Consider the following 18,843-nt stretch of genomic DNA (forward strand, 5'->3'; position numbering starts at 1 on the left):
CATTCGAATAGGTAAAAAGGAATTTCTAGAATAGCAACCAGGAATTTTGCGTTTCGCTCACCATGGAATTCCAAGGACTATTTGTCGTATGAATGGGCGAAGCATACACGCAATAAGCAAAAGCCCAAAACCCCTAAAACAAACCCCCCGGAAAACCCCCCAAACAGCGGCTGTTTCGGAAAGCGCCACTCCCACCAGACTTCCACGGGGCAAGCAGGATGGACCCGGAAATCATCGACTCCTTTCTGATTGAGAAACCTGTTCGCGCTCGATCGCGCGCGCTCGCAGGGACTACGGGTTGCACCCCTTTTTTTTAATCCTGTGGGATCCGTGGGGGGGGGGGGGGGCGGGGAGGGGAGGGTGTCGAGTTTGTAAACTCCACGCACGGGAGTTAGCAGTTCAGGACAACGGAGCGAAAAACAGTCCTTTGCACACGGACGTCAGCAGAAAGAACGTCCCCCAATTTCTACCGGCGGGAACACTTTATTCATTTGTTTATTTGTTTTTTAAATTCATTTTTTTTTATAAATGCGCGGGTCTTCTGTTCTCTGCGTCATCGGTCCAGGACACTCTTGGTATTTTTCAGCGAGACGTGCATTGGAGGGGAAGAAGGGAGCCGGCAGCTCCAAGAGCGCGCAAAACACGGAAAAGGGACAACTTGGCTCGCGGGACGCCAACAGATGTCAGTTCAGTGTCTTCAACTCTCACCCCTGATCAAAAGCCGCGCGCCCCTTACCTTGCCTTGGTACCCCCGCCCCCTTTAGCTACCTCTGGTGGGCGGGGCACAAGAGGTGTAATTCGGCTCCCCCTGCTTCCCCCTAAATTAATTAACCTCTGCTCGCCTCCTCCCCCAGGTTTCTTATTCCACCTTCCAGCAAACCCCCTTGCCCTGCCCTGCCCTGCCCTCCCCGAGCGAGGAAAAGGAACCACTCCCGAAGCCCGCGGGCCAAATGACAGCGGACCCGCAAGCCCCCTCCCCACCCCCGCCCCCGCAGAGCAGGAAGTCGGTGTAACAAGGAAAGCAGCGAGTCTGGCAGCAGCCACGTGAGGCGGCGGGAGGGAGGGTGGGGGGAAGTGGGGGAGGGAGGGAGGGAGCGAGGGGGGGGGGGGGAAATGGCAGCGCGAACTTCAACTCCCGGCGGGCAGCTGGGCGGCGGCCACCCTCCGGGGACTACAACTCCCAGCATGCCGCGGGGCCGCCGGCCCGCCGCGCCTCCCGCCCCTCCCCCGCCCCTCCCCGCCGGCTCGGCGTGCGCCTGCGCACAGGAAGGCCGGAGGAGTCTTACCCGAATGTAAGATGGTGGCCCGTCTGGCTGTGGAACCCACCGAAAGCTGAGAGGCTCTCTCGCTCGCTCGCTCTCAGCCGTAAAGGTCGGACTCGCGGAAGCAAATCAGGCCCGAGGCCTCCGGAGTTCTCTCCCCCGACTTCTCGTCCCGGGGCCTGTTGGCGAGGACGCGGCAGCGTGGCGGGGGGGGGGCGTCAGCGACGGCCAGAGCGAGGCACAGGCAGGCGGGTGAGTGAGTGTGTGCGGGGCTGGGCTTCGGGGGACGCCGGGGCTGACCGGCTACGAGAGCGCGGAGGCTTCGCAGGCAGTGTGCAGGCCGCACCCCCTCCCTCCCTCCCTCCCCACCCCCGGCCCCCTCCTCCTCCTCCTCCTCGCCGCCCGCTCCCCCTCCTCCCCCCCTCCTCTCCTCCTCCTCCTCCTCCTCGCTCTCGCCGCCCGGCCCGAGCAGTTAGCACCAGGAAAAGCGAGCGGGGCGGCCGGCTTGCCCGCGCGGCGGCGGCGGGGGCCAGCCGCGGCTGCTCCGGGAATTGGCTGCTAATTGGGGGCGGTGGGAGGCGGGTGTGTGTGTGTGGGGGGGGTTGTGGGTGAGTGGGGAGTAGCCCCGGCCGCCCTGTGGGCTTCGGCGCCGTCGACCCCTCTCGCCTTGGGGTCGGGGCGGCGTTCTCGGGTCTCGGGGACTGTGTGTGTGTGTGTGGAGAAGGGGGTGTCTGCATTCCCCCCCCCCCCACCTCCGCGGCGTCTTTACTCCTCCCCCCTCCCCCCAGCCCGCAGCCCCCGCCGACGTCCTCTTTCCCGGTGGCGCCCCCCCCACCAACTCCCCCCTAACCCTCCCCCCCCCACTCCCCGGCTCTCACTTCCACTCGGACCCGCGCGGCCGCTGCCCCGACGCCGCCCCGCTCGCCGCTGCTGCTCCTGCTGCTGCTGCTGCTGCTGCCGCTGCTGCCCTGGGCTCGCTGTTGGCGGGGCTGCTGCGCCCCGGGCCCCGGCTTCCGAGGGAGCCTTGTCCTCGCCCCCGCCCCCGCCCCCGGGCCGCCCCCCCTTCTTCTTTCCCAGCTGCTGGCCGGCGAGCCCCCCCCCACTTCCACCCTCCACCCCCCACCCCCGCCCCGACTCTGAGCACCCCCCACACCCCTTCCACCCTCCCGAGCTGCCGCCGCTTCGCAGCGTCGCCGGGACCCGCGCATCTGTCATTTGGAAAAGCCGCCCCAGAAGTGGCCGCAGGATGCTGCTCCTGCTGCTGCTCCTGCTCCGGGGCTAACCCACCTGTTTCCCCCTCTGCCCTTGCCGGCGCCTCTCCCCTAGACGGCGGCTGGCAGCTCTCCCTTGCCCACCCCGCATCCCCAGGGGGGAAAAAGAGAAAAGGAGGTCGGGGTGCGGGATGAGAGGGGAAAAAAAGAGAAAGGGATGCCCCGCGTGGGCCCCGGAAAAGTCGAGGAAGTTGCGAAGTGGATGCAGCGAGGCGTGGGATCCTGCTTTGAAACGTTATGAATAGATTAATCGTGGGAGCCCGGCTCCCCGGGAGAAGGGTGGGGGGGGGACACAATGTTTTCATTTGGGCTTTCGGAAGCCGGCGTGGAGGCTCATTCTTGTGTGTGTGTGTGTGTGTGTGTGTGTGTTTTGGTGGGGGGGGTCTCACGTCGTGTCTGTGTTTCCCCCGGCCTTTCCCTTTCTCGAATCGCTTTCTCCGCGCAGGCTAGAGCCGCTTGTTTCTGAATTGCCTCTGCCCAGGACATCCCCAAGTGCCCGCTCGGAGTCTGCCACCAAACACGAGCCCGAGCATTTCTAAATAGGATCCATCTGCGCGCGCGCACAGACACGCACACCGACACAGACAGACACACACGTGCACGCACGCACACGCACGCACACGGGCGTGCACATGCACACACACATGCAAACGCACACAGTGCTCACACCTCTGTGAACAGCACACATAAGTGACGTCTTAAGTCTACGCGGGTTGGCCGTGGCTTGCAGCTCCCCTGTGCGTGGCCAATTGATAATTGACTCAGTGAGTAGTATTGATAGTCCGCTTAATTGATGACATTTTTATTTATGGTTTGAGTGGAAATTTCCTCGCTAGCCTCGTATCAGACTCACCTGTATTTTTTTTTTTTTTCGGTCGTGGGAAGTTATCTCTGACAGCATTTCGAGGATAGCAGGTAGCTGAATAAATTCTCTGGTAAACTGAACTAGCTTTGTACGTGCACACACCAAAAAAAGATTTTTGGGGGGGTGGGGGTGGGTAAAATTAAGTTCCCCATTTTACATAGAGAAAAAGACTGGGAAGGGAAATGACAGCTGTGCATGCACATGGGTTTGGTGACACAGTTAATATTTACATTAAAGGACAAAGCTAGAAGTGGCTTATATTTTCCCATTTTTTTTTTTGGGCAGGGTGGTAGTGATGGGGTTTGGACCACACCTGGAGACACTCAGGGCTTACTCCTAACTCTGCACTCAGAAATAATTCCTGGTGGTACTTGGGAGACCATATGGGATGTCGAACCACAGTCAGTGGCATGCAAGGCGAGCTCCCTACCCACTGTACTGGCGCTCTGGCCCCAGGTTGTCCATTTATGATGAAAGCAAAATCGAAATGTCGTGATTAACGTTATTAAAGGAAAGAGCCTTTAATCAAACCAGTGTGAAATACCGGGAAAGTAAACAGTATTATATATCAGATGCATACTTTTCAATTTTAAACATAAGAGATTGTGTTCTTAATATATGAAAAGTTTGAAGTAGCAACCGTATGCTGCAGTTTAAATATTTGCAAAAGTGAAATGCACAGTTGCCTTGTTAATAACTTTTGCACATTATTGCGATTTGTACAGATTTTACCTGTAGTAATTGAATAATATTCTGTTTGACATTATATTCACCTGGTTCTGATAAATGATTTGTTTTTACAAATTGTTAACCAAGATCAGAAGATATTCTTAATTGTTTTGGCCATTTTATTTATTTTTTTGGGTCACACCTGGAGATGCACAGGAGTTACTCCTGGCTTTGCACTCAGGAGTTACTCCTGGTGGTGCTCAGGGGACCATATGGGATGCTGGGAATCGAACCTGGGTGGGCTGCGTGCACGACGAATTCCCTACCAGCTGTGCTATCTCTCCAGCCCCATGTTTTGGCCATTTTAATCTCCAACTTGGGGAAACTTAAGTCCCTACTCTTCTGAGATTTGGAAGCAGTTTATATAGCAAATCTTGTTCTGTTATAACCCGAGGTCTTAAAAACATTGCTTAATTTTAACTGGTCAGTAGGAGCGTATTTAATGCAATTGATCTCCTACTGAAAGTAAAAAATCTATTTCAGTTGTCTTTGTGATAGGTGGAGAAGCTTTTCACTTTGAATAAACTTAACACACAGAATCCCTTGGCAGTCATACTTGGCTGAATTGTAAGTAGTGTGTTCTAGGATAGGATTGTTTAGCAGAAGAGGAAAATTATTTTAAACTTTTTTTTTTTTTTTGGTAAAGATGTCCTGTCTCCTCCCTACCCCCCCCCCCCCTTCATCAAATTCTTAGTTTCAGCACATTGAAGTAAAAATGAATTTACTTTGGATCTTCAGTTTATCTAAAGAAGTTACCTAAAGTTCTTTGTCGTTTGATAGTAATAGAGAGTTGAAACTTAACTCTATTTTATGGTTAAATTTTTTTGATGTGGCTTGTCCATTGCAGCTTTATACTTCAATGCTGTTTGTTTATTTTAGGTTTCTGGGCCTTACCTGATGGCACTTGGTCTGCCACCAGCTCAGTGATGGGAGTTGCTCCTGGCTCTGCTCAGGGGAATCATGTAATGCTGGGTGATTGAACCCCCACATCCTTCTGGCAAATCACGGGCTCCAGCCCATCTAGCTATCTCTCTGACCCACTTTTGTGCTTTTTTAAATAGAAATAGTTTGGAATATGTATTGTCAGGTTCAGTAGTTGATTGAATTGAATATTCTACAGGTCAGATTTCTACAGGAAGGTTTTTGGATAGGAATTAATGTTGACTTACATTTATTTCTGTCAAGTAGTATAGACTAATTTTTAACCTTATTAGCATCAGACAGCTATAATCAAATGGCAGAATGCAGGAAAATAGATTGTTTTGTAATGCCCTTCAATTTCAGTCTAAATGTGTTCACTAGAGATAATTTGTGACTAATCTCTTTGTAGAAGGAGGAGAGAGTTGCTTAATGAACTAGCATTAGGGTAATTTTTTAATGTTTTTTTTCTGGGCCACACCTGGCATTGCTCAGGGTAACTCCTGGCCCTGCACATAGGAATGATTCCTGGCGTGGTCAAGGTACCCTATAGGATCCTGAGGATCGAACCTGAGTCTGCCATGTGCATGGCAAACACTCTCCCCACTGTGCTATTGCTCCAGCCCCAGGGGAATTTTATTTTTAAAACGATTTTACTTGTTAAGAGAATTAGAAAATACCTGTTTAAGTACTATGATTTTGGAAATCTTTTTTCTTTCTCTCCATTTTTAAAATTTCTTCATTTGTTTTGTTTTTGTTTGGGGGTCACAATTGCGGTACTCAGGGCTTACTCCTGGCTCTGCGCTCAGGGATCTGTTCTGTGAGACTTGGGGAACCATATGGGATGCTGGGATCAAACCTGGGTCGTGCCCTACCCGCTGTATTCTGTCTCTGTCCTGCTTGCAGATTTATTTATTTAATTAATTTATTTTTTTTGCTTGCAGATTTAATGTGAAGCTCCACTCCTAATTGTGTTTGTGTGTGAAAGAGATTGTTGTGCCTCTGAATAATACTTGTTTTTAACTGTTTCAGCTTAGTGTTAATATTTTTAAAGATCATTCAAGTCAGTTTTAATTTTGAAAACTTCAGCTTCTATTGAAAATAGTGTTGTCAGTAAGTATTTAATGTATTATCTCGGCTCTCTGTGAGGGAAGTTCCCTTCATTAGCTCAGTTGCTTCTAGAGAAGAACAGTGGGGAAATAGGTTATAGAGATTTGCTGTTCTAGAAATAGTATAACTAGAATATGCTGCATTCTTTTCTCAAAGGATTTCCTAATCTAAGTGGAACTTAAAAATGGTCTTCATCCCTCTGGAATATCATGTGTTAGATAAAACTTATTATTAACACATTGTGATATTTTTTAAAAAATGTTGTGTCAGGGATATTAGAAAAAGCCCATGAACATTCTTAATGTAAAATGTGACAGTATGTCTGATTATCTGAAAGATAGGAATATGTTTGATTTTTCTTAGAAGTTGGAAGTTCACAGATTGTAAGGTTGACATAACTTAATTCTTTGGTGGTACAGAGAAAGATGATAAGTGGATTTTTTTTTTCTTTTTGGGTCACACCCGGCGATGCACAAGGGTTACTCATGCCTTTGCACTCAGGAGTTACTTGTGGCGGTGCTCAGGGAACCATATGGGATGTTGGGAATTGAACCCGGATTGGCTGCATGCAAGGCAAACACCCTACCTGTTGTACTATAGCTCCAGCCTTGATAGGTGGAATTTTTAAATCACATATTTAGTGGGCTTCTGGAAGATCTTTCTTTATCATTTTCTTTACTCATTTATGATGTGTTTGGAAAGATTGTGTGATAAATGTCAAGTTAGCAAATGTGCTAAAATCCAGTGTGTTTGTCACACATTTCTTTTGTAAAATTACTTTATATTTCAATCAGGAAGAGTGTACAGAAAATTTTAGCACTAGGTGAGCCCCTAGATGATTTCTCCTATAGCAGAGTTTTACTTTAACCAGAAGAGAGAAATTGCTTGCTGCACAAAAGATTATTTTTATTTGCTTGGGAAACTTAGCTTTAAACATAGTAAAACTACAAGACAATTTGAGGATGAGTTTACTTTTCCAACTTAAGGAGTTTATTTGTGAGGTTTTTTTTTTTTAAATAAGGACTTAGAAATCATTTTTGTTTCTGTTTGTTTTTGGTTTGGGGGGCCACAGCTAATAGTGCTGGGGCAGCTCCTGTCTCCTGTCCCCTGTTCCCTGTAGTATTCCTGGTGGCGTTCAGGGGACTACGTAGTATAAGGAATCGAACCTGGGGCTCTCTCCATTGAGCTATACTCCCTGGTCCAATGATGGTTTCATTTTTATTTAACTCATCTACCTGGGAGAGTTGACCTGCTTTAACTGCAGCTGCACTTGCATTGGGTGATACAAGGGTGAAACCTTATTATTACTATTATTTTTGTTTTTGTATTGCTTTCACAGGGTTATATTTAGGCTCTGATTGTTTTTGTGTTAATTTTCCCAAGTTAATGATATATTATTACCAGGACAAACCATTTCTTTTTTGTGTGTGTATGTTTATATGATCTTAAAAGCAAAGTTTTTTTGTTTTTTGTTTTTAATTTTTGTCTTTTTGGCTCACACCTGGTGATGCTCAGGGGTTACTTCTGGCTATACACTCAGTAATTACTCCTGACAGTACTCCATGACCATATGGGATGCTGGGAATTGAACCTGGGTTGGCAAGGGAAACGCCCTACCTCCTATACTATTGCTCCAGCCCTTAAAGCAACATTTCCTTTAGTTATGATAACTGAAATCTGACTTCTTGAGTATTTAGAGATGATAAATATGGAGAAGGGAAAATCTAATCAGATGGGTTTGTGGATATGCTTAAAATCAGTTTAGAAGAAAGTCAGGGCAAAAAGTATAATTAGAAGGATAAAATGTCAACGTTTGAAAGTAGTAGGTGTTGTTGCTCTTGGGGGAAATTAGTGAATGATGTAGGGAAAGTGGTGATTGAATTTGGAAAGTAATCATAAACTAAAGGGAATATAAAAGCATTCCTAAGTTGCAACAAGCAGATACATTGTCATTAAGCCACATATTTAAAATTTCTTGTTTTTTCAGTCCTTTGAATGAGGTACTTATTTTTCTGATTACTTGAGATCTCACTAATTCATACCTTATTCAGGAAGTAGGTTATAAATTTTCTGAAAAAAATTGGCTGATTGGCATATTGAACATTGATTATTGTGACTTTTTTCTTTGTCATGTATTTTGTTTATGGATTATTTTTGATTTTGAAGTTATTTATTTGGACGTTTGTGAGTGCTGTATTTGAACTACAAATAGCATTAATTTTGGTGCTAAGATTAAGTTTTTTCTTAGAGATCATTTGAATTTTCGATATATAACTTTTTACTAATTATTAGATGAGATTTATGATGTTGCAAATTCTCTATCTTGTTATATTTTTCAAGATACATTTTTCTTATGTGAAATGGGGACCAGGGCACTTACAAAGTAAAAAAAAAAGAACGGATTTTATGGGCGAATGAATTAGTACAGTGAGGAGGACTTTGCCTTGTATATGGTTGATCTATGCTTCATCCCTAGTACACCGTATGATCCTCCAGCCCCACCAGTAGAGATGTCAGAATGGAGAGCTGGACCAAAAAATAAAAAACAAAAAAAAACCTCACAACAACAACAAAACTATTTTGGATTTGTTTAAAATGAAGTAAAGGTGTCATTACTTTTAAAAGAGACAGGTACTTTAAAAGTACATTAGTACTTTCGAAGCTCTTGCCCGGAGATCTTCAGGCTGTACTTGGGGTGACCCCCAACTGCAGGGTGTAGCCAACCCTCCATATCCCCCTAAAAAACCAACTCCCTCAGTGTGATTTTTTTTTTTTGAGACACTCAGCAGTGCTCAGGACTTATTCCTAATTCTGTGCTCAGGGATCACTGCTGATGGGGCTTGAGGGACCAGAGGGGGACTGGGGATTCAAACCCCTGTTGGATGTGAGCAAGGTAAACACCCTACCAGTTGTACCATCACTTTGGTCTGTCAGCGTAAGAATTTTTTAAAGTTTAAAAAAAGAAATTGATTTTGGGGTCACACCTAGTGTTTAGTCTTGTCAGTTACCTGCAAAGCAAGTGCCTTACCCTTTTTACTATCTCTGGCCCCTAATGTGAAAAATTTTTAACAAGCATGACAGTAGGCTTAACTCTCTCACTCAACTTTGAAGATGATAAACTCAATGTGATTTCACCTCTATCAATGCTTACGTTACTTCTCACCTTTTTCCTCTTTCCCCTGAATTATTTTGAAGCAATTTTTATCTTGTTTCAGATAAGAAACTGTCTTCATAATGGAATACCATGATTTTTTTTCTTTTCTTGGGGCCACATCTGGTGATATTTAGGGGTTATATCTGGCTCTGCATTCAGGAATTAGTCCTGGCAGTGTTTTGGGGGGGGCTGTATGAGGGTGCCAGGGATCAAACCTGGGTCTGCTGCATGCATGCAAGGCAAGTAAATGTCCTACACGCGGGGCTGGAGTGATAGTACAGCAGGTAGGGCGTTTGCCTTGCACACGGCCTACCCGGGTTCAATTCCCAGCATCCCATATGGTCCCCCAAGCACCACCAGGAGTAATTCCTGAGTGCAGAGCCAGGAGTAACCCCTGTGCATCGCCGGGTGTGACACACACAAAAAAAAACAACAAAAAATAATGTCCTACACGCTGTCCTATCATGTCAGCCCCAGAATACCTTGATTTCTTATTTCAGTTTATAGTTTGAATATTGATTATTCAGCTTGTCAATTGTGTTTGAGTACCCATTATAGAACCACTTCTTAGGAAATGGCTCTGCTTCTTCAAAGAGTTTGTTTGGTTGGGTATACTTTCTAATCATTTATCTAAGACTGTTGATGACATTATGCAAATCATATCTGGTACTTACAATCTGTGTCCTGTATGGTAGTGTAAAGGTCTCTTCATATTAAAATTCTGGGGGTGGGGTTTCTGGGGAAATTGGGACTTGACTAAGAATACATACTTTCTGCATAGGCAAGCATCTTCAGAAGGAGAAGGAACATTCCATACATTCTTTGTGGGGGGTGGAAGCATGAACAAATACTTATTTATGGGAACTTCATGATGTTAGAGGGATGTAGGGATTCTGATCTCAGTGTAATGTTAATTTCTGGCAGTGGTGTCAGATAAATTAGTACATGAGGGTGGTAAAGATTATGAATGGAGTGTTCGGGGTCCAGTTGAATGTGATCTACTAATCAGTGAAGAGCCGTTAGAGATTGATGGGGGATAGGAGATAATATAATAAAAGTGGTTTCTAGAAAGTCTACTCTTTTGGTACTGTGCAGCATATTTTGGGGTTGATGGATGAATTTGAAAGATTGAATGGATGGATGAATTTGAAAGACTAGATCACTGGATGTAAGAGGCTGAGAGACAGTGTGAAAATTCTATAGGATTTGGCAGCTGATTAATTCCGTCTTCCCTCCAGTTCCTTGTGTCCAGAAATGGCACCAACGTTTTCGAGATTAGAGAATTGAGGAAACATGATCTGTTTGTCTTTGATAATGAACTGCAATTTGTTGTCTATGCCAAGCTTTGGAAAGGAAGTGATACATGATTACTCAAATCTAACTTTTTTTTTTTTTTAAAGTACCAAATAGTTACCAAGTGCTGGAGAAGTAGTACTAGGGCTCAGATCCTATCTTGCATGTAGCCGACCCCAGTTTCATATCTGGTACTATGTCATCCTCTGAGCATCACCAGGCATGGCCCCCAAACCAAACAACAACAACCAAAACCAAAACAGGTACCAGTGTTTTAAAATAGTTTTAAGTGTTCACTGTAGAATAAAATTTTGGAAAATGAAAATCTGTTCTTATATGTTTGTGGGAGATGGAATAGTTTCCTTTTGTAAGATATATTCTGGGGCCAGAGAGGGTATGGCACTTGCTTTACATGTGGCTAACCAGGGTCTGATCTCTGAAACCCCATATGGTCTGCTGAGTCTTGCCAGAAGTGATGATTCCTGAGTGCAGAGTCGGGAAATCCCCTGAGCATTGCTGGGTGTGGCCTAAGAACCAACCCCTATCCTTCCCCCCTAGAAAAACCCCCAAAATACAAACAGAAACTCCTTAATAACAACAAAACCCCACACTGGCATTGGAAAGGAGAAACTGGCAGGAAAAGCCTTTAAGTAAAAATCTTTGGGACTAAAGAAATAGTACAGAAGCAGGACTCTTAACTTTGCACACAGCTGACCTGGTGATCCCTGGCATCCCATGTGGTCCCTCACTTTCAGATGTGACCCCCTAACAAAAAAATGTGTGTGTGTGTGTGTGTGTGTGTGTGTGTGTATGTATAATATACATGTTATTGTGTGTGTGAGGTCAGGAGTATTAGGAAACATTTTTGTACAGGGCTGGAGTGATAGCACAGAGGGTAGGGTGTTTGCCTTGTTCATGGCCGGCTTGGCTGAGCCAAGTTTGATTCCTCTGCCCCTCTCGGAGAGCCCAGCAAGCTACCGAGAGTATCTTGCCTGCATGGCAAAGCCTGGCAAGCTACCTGTGAGGTACTCAATATGCCAAACACAGTAACAACAAGTCTCATGACGGAGACGTTATTGGGCCCGCTCGAGCAAATTGATGAACAATGGGAGGACAGTGCTAGAGTATAGCCAGTATATATTACTGATCATCTTTATCATTGTGTGTGTGTTGGGGGAGGAGTTGGGCCACATTTGGCAGTTGTCAGTGCTTACTCTTGCCTCTGTGCTCAGGGATCACTCTTGGCAGTACTTGAACCATACATAGTGCCAGGGACTGAACCATGGTCAGTTGTGTGCAAGGAAGTGCTTTGCCCCTTGAACTTTTTTGGGGGGCAGGTTGGTGGGGCCTCAGCCAGTGCTCAGGGATTGCTCCTTGGCTGACTCAGAGGACCACATGAAATGCTGGAAATTCAACCCAGGTTGACCTTGTGAAAGGCAAATGCCCTACCTGCTGCAGTAATGCTCTTTTTTTTTTTTAAATGTAGTGAGTACTGCTATTTATTCAGCCACTAGCTTAGTTGATTGAATTGGGCATGAACTCCACCTTACCTTTTTTTTTTTCATTTTTTATAGTTTTATTTATTGAATTAACGTGAGAGCAGTTACAAAGCTTTCGGGTTTAAGTCTCGGTCATACAATGAAACACCCGTACCTTCATCAGTGCCCATTCTCCACCACTAAAAACCCCAGCAGATCCCCATCCTGCACCCTCCCCCTACCCGTGGGGCAGATGATTTCCACATTACTCTCTCTCTACTTTGATCACATTCAATATTTTGACACCAGACCCACCATTATTATTTGGGATTTTACCCCAACACTCAGATCTGCTGAAAAGGCAACACTAGACAATTTGTTTTCTATTGCTGGTTATGAATAACATGTCACGTGGCCGCTCCAGGCGATAGCATGGCGGAGCAATAGCACAGCGGTAGGGCGTTTGTCTTGCACGCAGCCAACATGGCCGACCCGAGTTCAATTCCTCCGCCCCTCTCAGAGAGTTCGGCAAGCTACTGAGAGTATCTCGCCTGCACGGCAGAACCTGGCAAGCTACCCGTGACGTATTTGATATGCCAAACACATTAACAAGTGTCACAATGGAGACGTTACTGGGCCCGCTCGAGCAAATCGATGAACAACGGGAGGACCATGACAGTGACCATAGCGTGGCTGCAGTAGTGGCCGCGCAATTTTGGAATTCTGAAGTTTTAACAATTAAATCTGGAGGGATATCTGCCAAAACTTGCTGGGTTTCGAGATTTGTTCCTGAATCTCTGGGATCATGGCCGTTAAGCAGCTTGATCAGGAGCCAGAAAGGCCGTTCATGGGTGGCGACTTGGGGTCTCTTCGGGACGGGGAGGAAAGGGCCGGCTCCACCTCCATCCCTTGAGGCTCCGGGCGTCTCGACACTGAGGGCCCAAACCTGACTGCCCAATGGCCTTTGGAGGATGGCAGCCACCAAGCCTCCTACGGGGAGCAGGTGGAGGGATAACACCCTTTCCTCCCCGGGGCAGCCTGGTGACCTACTGCAGAGTCCACACGCATTTCTGGCAAAAGCCACTGGGTTCCAAGTGAGTCTCTGGGATCATGGCCCTTAAACAGCTTGATCAGGAGTCAGGCTGTTCGTGGGTGGCGACTCGGGGTCTCTTGGGGTGAGAGGAGAGGGTCGGCTCCACCCCCATCCCGTGAGGCCACACGTGTCTCGTCACTGAGGGCCCAAACCTTACAGTCCAATGGCCTCAGTAGAAGGCAGCTACTGCAATAATGCTCTGACCCCAACTCCTGTACTATTTCTTTGACTCCTAAATATCTTTAAAGTTTAACAGTGATTTACTTAGAGCAGAAGCAGGGCAGTAAGTACTATCTATTCCATGCTCATTAGGATGGCCAGCAGGCCAAAGAGGAATGTGGAGACACTAAGAAGTGGAAATGTATTCATTGATTTATTTTTATATACTTTGATTTGGTTTTTTTTTGGATACACTTTGGTTTGTGGATGCATTATTGCAAACAGACCTGGTTAAATATCAGTTATATATATATTGTTTGGAATATTTTTTAGATTTTGAGACCCTTGAAGTTACACTTTGTTACCTTTTTTTTTTGACTCTTCACTGAGCTAGTTTCAGCATCTGCTGTGTGTTTCTTTGTTTTTTGTTTTGGGACCACACCAAGCTCTGCTGAGGGCTTACTCCTCCCCTGAGATAACTCCTGGTGGGGCTTCGGGGAGCACATGCTGGGGCTCAAACTCAGGTTGGCTACATGCATTGCAAGTGCCCTACCCATTGTTCTATAACCCTGGCCCTGTTGTGTATAGCATACTTTCTTTGTTTTGTGGGGAAAAAAAATCATACTTTATATTAAGCAGAAAATGTTTCTTCTAGCTTTGTTAATAGTAAAAGAATACTGTATGTATTGCCATTTGTTACAGTCTTCCTGCTTCTGTCAGTATTAAAATTATCCCTCTCTGTGATCGCATGCGATCTCAAGTTTTTGGCAGTGCAGACGTTTGTCCCACCCACTACGCTATTGCTGTAGTTCTGAAATCAACCTTCTTGAATAAACTTTATGAGGTATTATAGCAGTACTTGGTGGCCATGTTGTACCAGGGATCAAATTTACTGCTTTGCTTCTGATACATAGGCTTGTGCTATACAACTTGAGCCTTCTCCTCACTCTCAGTATTGGGTCTGAAAATATCTCAAGCTTGGGATGTTAAGAACTTGAAAATCAAAGCCATCTTACTTGTCAATCATTTTCTTTCTTATTACTATATTAAAAGTTACTAAGTTACTACCGTAATACCATTGACTGTTTAGGTGCTTGGGAAATGGGAATACAAATAAAGATGACGCAATATGCATTAATGCAAAGTAATTCTTTTAAAAAATGACATCCCTTCTTCCCAAAACTTTCTTAATCTTGTTAACAGGATAGTTACTCTGGACATTTTCTTCTTTATTTAGCTGGTCATGTGTCTATCTAGTAGGGTCACAAGAATAGTAAGCTCTTCTCCATGCAGATTTGTTTTGTTGTGTTAAAGGGACTTTAATATATTAATTTTGTATTATTGAATTGAGATCTGTTTTGTGTAGGAGAATCTTGAGCATTATGTATCTTCTTATTGCCACTAATGAATGTGGGAGAAAAAGAAATATCAGATATGCAGCATACAACCTGAGTATTTGAGAATATTTTCAGTAATTGCTGTCAGTCTTTTTCCCTGGGAAAATTTAATTTCATCCCTTGGAGTTACTTAAACTTGTCACTGTGGGGACAGCAGGGATATGGAGTGGCAGGGGGAAAATGGCTCTTTAATCCAAAATTTCCTTTCAAGTTAAAAAAATGAATTAATATATTTTTTATTAACAAGTTTCATTAGTTTAAAATTTTAATTCTTACAGTACTTAGGGGCTAGAGCGATAGCACAGCGGGTAGGGCGTTTGCCTTGCACGCAGCCAACATGGCCAACCCGAGTTTGATTCCTCTGCCCCTCTCGGAGAGCCCGGCTAGCTACCGAGAGTATGTCGCCCGCATGGCAAAGCCTGGCAAGCTCCCCATGACATATTCGATATGCCAAACACAGTAACAACAAGTCTCACAATGTTACTGGGCCCGCTCGAGAAAATCGATGAACAATGGGAGGACAGTGAAAGTACTTAGGGGCTGGAGTGATAGCACAGCGGGTAGGGCGTTTGCCTTGCACGCCCTGGGTTCGATTCGTCTGTTCCTCTCTGTTCCTTGCTCGGAAAGCCCAGCAAGCCACTGAGAGTATCTTGCCTACGCACAGCAGAGCCTGGCAAGCTCCCCATGGCATATTTGATATTCCAGAAACAGTAACAACAAGTCTCACAATTTGTTGTGAGACATTACTAGTGCCCGCTTGAGCAAATCGATGAACAACGGGAGGACAGTGCTACAGTGCTACAGTACTTAGAAGGAGGACTGGTTTTGTATGCTTGGCTTTGGGGGTATTTGCATAGCTTAGGAGGTTCAACAGGAAAGGTGGAAAATAAGGATTTCAAATTCTGACAGTGGCTACTTTCCTTTTTCATGAAACAAAGGCATTGATAGCACAGTTCCTCTGCTGCATACTTGGTTTCTTTTCTAATTAAGGTCGTTAGTTCTAGAACAGAAGGCTATAAACTTTACTCATTTCCAAACTGAAGTAACTCTTGTTTATTTCAGCCTTTAAGTTGTTTATTTAAATTTCTCCAGCTTAAAACTTGACGAGTACAGAGAGTGGGGCACTTACCTTGAACATGGCTGGCACAGGTTCGATCCCCAGTACCTCATATGTTCCCTGGAGACTGCCAGGAATGATCGCTGAGTGCAGAGCCAGGAGTAAGCCCTGAACCTTGCCAAGTGTGGCCTGAAAACTAGACCAATAAACCAAAAAAGTGGATAAGTTTGTATTTTTTCTCTGCCAAAAGGACGGGGGAATGGGAGAGAGCAGGAAAAATCAGATGCTGTCTCTTAATCTGCTCATTGTTAGTGTAATATTCTAGGATTGTTTTATGAATAACTCCTGCCTTTTTATGTTTTATGTAGTCAGTTAACCATTGGCTTCATGATACACTAAATGAATTTTTAGAAGGCATTTAAAAGATCATAGATCATTTAGCTGTAAAGTTGGTGATTGTACCTGTATAAGGTGAATGCTTAGTGGGATTATTTGAAATTTCACTTTTCTGAAAATCTTTTCTATCCTTCTGTATCTAAACTTTGATGTGAGTTTAGCACTGCCCTCCCGTTGTTCATCGATTTGCTCGAGTGGGCCCAATAACGTCTCCATCATGAGACTTGTTACTGTGTTTGGCATATTGAATACATCACGGGTACCTTGCCAGGCTTTGCCGTGCAGGCGAGATACTCTCAGTAGCTTGCCAGGCTCTCCAAGAGAGGTGGAGGAATCGAACCCGGCTCGGCCGGGCCAGCTGTGCGCAAGGCAAACGCCTTACCACTGTGCTATCCTACTGATGTGAGTTTATGTTTCAAAATAGAAAAAAGTAAGTAAAGTTAGTAGTCTTTAACATTGATGTCTCTGTTTTGTATTCAACTCTGTTTTAATGTAGATAAAAATAAGTAACAGTTAAATATTTTAATGTAAACATGCTGACAAAAGAACACTAGTCTTGTGTCACTATAATTTCGTCATGTCTAGCAGATACTTTCAGTAGTCTTCGAGAATATATGATGTGTTTCTATGTACAGGTTATATTCTATTATGTACTACTAAATTCTGCAATTTTAAAACTTGGCATGGTGTTAAAGGAAAATTGTTCTTCAGTACTTGGAGATAAAGGACTGACTTAAATCTTTTCCATCCATGAACATTGTTTCCAGTAAGCTACATAACCTCTTTGAACTCTCTCTACTTTCATTTATTGCTTCTGACAGTGTGTAGTATTGTAATTTGGAGCCAGACCAATTGAGGATGAAGTTTGACACTCCTACTTGTTACTTGTCAAATCTAGAGCAAGTTACTTTATCCTGTCTGTACCTGCTGTTGTTTGGAATGAGTTGTATATATCAGGTGCTTGGAATAGTGCTTGTTCTCTAAAAAGCCCCAAGTAAGTATTTATGTTGTTGTTATTTGAAATTTTAAAGTCTCCCTCCCTTTTTGGGGGGTGAGGGGTCACACCTGACTATGCTCAAAGCTTGCTCTGTTGTAGGGGTCACTTGGCAGTGTTTGAGGGACTCTTGCCTGTGCTAGGAATCAAACCTGGGTTGGCTGTGTGTAAGACTAGCACTGTAGTCATTGTAACTGTCTTTCTGGCCCATAAGATTATCTTTTTATTTAATACGCAGTTTTGTTTGGCCTGGAATTTTTCTGAATCAGTAAAGTCAACCTAGACAGGTAAAGATAGAAAGATATAAAATAAGATAGGAGATAGAAAATAATTATGGACTGTTTTGAACTGAAGCAGAGAAGTTTTGATTTGGTCAATAAGAGGGGAGTCATTGCAAGATAATTTTATGATTTTGTTTTGTTTTTTTGTTTTTGGGTGAATAGATCAATTGCCATTGAAGATGTGTAGGTGGGAAAATGAATTCGATTGCTGGAAGTCTTTTTTTTTTCTTTTTTTTTTTTTCTTTTTGGGTCACACCCGGTGATGCACAGGGGTTACTCCTGACTCTGCACTCAGGAATTACTCCTGGTGGTGCTCGAAGGACCATATGGGATGCTGGGAATCGAACCTGGGTCTGCTGCGTGCAAGGCAAACGCCCTACCCGTGGTGCTATCACTCCAGCCCCAACTGGAGGTCATTTTTTATGAAAGAGAGCCAATGATCTGAGATTTATGGACAGACACTACAAAGTCTTTGCTTTTCTCAAATGAATTTTCTGATTTTATTGCTACTCCTGGAATCACTTGGGAAATCCATTTAGCTGAGGATTTACCCCCCTCTCCCCCTTTTTCACCACACCTTGCTGTGCTGACTTGCTCCTGACTGCTCAGGGATCACTCCTGGTGGTTCTTGGGGGACCATATGAGATGATGAGAGGAACTTGGATAAGCTCTACATGAGGCAAGACCCTGTCCACTCTACTATCCCTTCAGCCTGTCTTTTTGAAATAATAAATATAGAGAGACAGTGACTGGGAGTGTGAACCGCCAGACTGCTGACTTCATTCAGATAACTCGTTCCTCCCTCCAGTATTTGTAGTTTTTACTCCCGTTACTTATGTGAAGTCCAGCAGGGCAACTCATTACAACCTTAATCCCTCTTTTACATCCGTCACCACCAGTCTCTAAGGAGACACACATTTTAATATCCAATGAAAACTTTCCCCTCTTTGTTCTTTTCATCATCAGCAAAGTTGCCTGTTCTTTTCCTTGAACATTTCCTCTATTTTCTACTTTTCTAAAAAACTTTTCCCCTCTATAGTCCTGAATTGTGAGTACTATTAACATTTTCTTTTTTCTCTTTTCTTGGTTTGCTACATCCTTAACAGTAAGCAGTGAGTCCCATGCACTGAGATTTGAAACTGCATTTCTTGTTCTGTCCTTCCGCACTGAATAGGAATTAAAAAGGGAACGTTTCCACTGAGTCTGAAAATGGGGCTCCTCTCCCGATAAGTCCTCTTGTTAGGTGTCATCTACCACATCCTGGATTACACATTTTCTTGACATTTAGGCCTTAGAAAACTGTTAATCTTGTTAAATCTATGCCTCATTTAATGCTTGATAATTTTAATATATGCTAACCATGGTTCTTCTATTCTTTTTTTTTTT

General features: G+C 44.6%; 1 protein-coding gene across 2 annotated transcripts in view; it reads left to right on the top strand.

Annotated features, from left to right (window-relative positions):
* The first annotated feature begins 661 nt into the window (after positions 1-661).
* The window catches only part of CNOT4 (CCR4-NOT transcription complex subunit 4), a 144,226-nt gene continuing 126,044 nt past the window's right edge, over positions 662-18,843 (top strand). The window contains exon 1 of one of the 2 annotated variants that reach the window (XM_056123900.1): positions 662-682. The gene's annotated coding sequence lies outside the window, so the exon portion shown is untranslated. Of the gene's footprint in view, positions 683-1,272; positions 1,515-18,843 lie in introns of those variants that run through there. The other variant, XM_056123899.1, reaches the window with a different exon arrangement.

This window comes from Sorex fumeus, unplaced genomic scaffold, assembly GCF_029834395.1.
Source record: "Sorex fumeus unplaced genomic scaffold, SorFum_2.1 ptg000048l, whole genome shotgun sequence".
Taxonomy (NCBI): domain Eukaryota; kingdom Metazoa; phylum Chordata; class Mammalia; order Eulipotyphla; family Soricidae; genus Sorex; species Sorex fumeus.